Here is a 1,036-nt window from a genome sequence, read left to right on the forward strand (position 1 = left end):
CCTAAAAAGGCCATAAGTTCAACCCTATCAGCACTTTTAACGAAAAACTCCTGCATAGACCAAAACCACAAGGATTCATTAATCTTCAAATCTCAAAGTACAAGAATATCAAAAAAGATTGATCTGAAGCCATCTTTTTTAACTAGAAGGCGTCAAGCCACAAAAATCACTAATGGGCGGCAATAATGATTTTCGTCGAACTAAAGTCTAGAAATTTAAGACTATTGGCAGGTAGTTCGAAAATGTTGAAAGGGGAGGAAAGGCTGGGGGTGATCAATAGCAAAAGAAATTGTGAAAAAAGAAAGAAAAACAAAGGAAAAAGAAGAAATGAAAAGTCCAAGGAACAAATTAAGGATAAGACTGAGCAAGTGAAACACAACAAAATCACACGTGGTGGAGAAAGTAAATACAGAAGCTAGAGGCTGTGTGAGTAATTGAGTAATTTAAAGAAACTGGAATTAGAAGCAGCAAATAACGTTGTGTCTAATAAACAGAAAAAGAAATCTGAATTATACATCATGTGATGCAGGCAAAATTTTCCAACAACGGAGATTCACATTCCAAACATGAAGTTCAAATTTAAAAATTCTAAGCAGCAATATTCAAAAGCGACCTACCTCGCTGACGTTGCTAACACCGTAAAGTGTGGCCCCGGCAATCACAAGCAGATCACCTTTTATTGGATTGCTACCACCTATAACGATGATAATGATCATAAATTATGGTTCAAAAAATTATTGCATCAGAAACTGAAAATGATCAAAAGAACATGAAAGAAAAGAGAGAAAAGAGTGTCATTCAAGCAGTGTTTACTAGATTACGGAGTTCCACTGTCTTCGCATTAATAAAACCAAATGAATTTGGTACCTTTAGAGTGGCTTGGTTGACGAGAAGGAAAGAGTAAAATTGTTCAAGTACAGCTCCAAAGGAGTTTGATTAAATAAAAATAACCGATAAATGGTAACTGTTAACTGGTGCACGCTGAAAAAATTTCTTACTAGCTCTGTCTGCAGAATGAACGTCTGAGAAGACAACA

General features: G+C 35.6%; 1 long non-coding RNA gene across 1 annotated transcript; it reads right to left on the reverse strand.

Moving 5' to 3' along the window:
• On the reverse strand, nucleotides 1–1,036 carry LOC140965458 (uncharacterized). The gene is made up of 3 exons (XR_012173085.1): nucleotides 999–1,036; nucleotides 618–694; nucleotides 1–50 (listed from the first exon to the last, which is right to left on the reverse strand). It is a non-coding gene; the product is annotated as an uncharacterized lncRNA (long non-coding RNA).

Source organism: Primulina huaijiensis, unplaced genomic scaffold (assembly GCF_012295235.1).
Source record: "Primulina huaijiensis isolate GDHJ02 unplaced genomic scaffold, ASM1229523v2 C13207286, whole genome shotgun sequence".
In the NCBI taxonomy this organism is placed as follows: domain Eukaryota; kingdom Viridiplantae; phylum Streptophyta; class Magnoliopsida; order Lamiales; family Gesneriaceae; genus Primulina; species Primulina huaijiensis.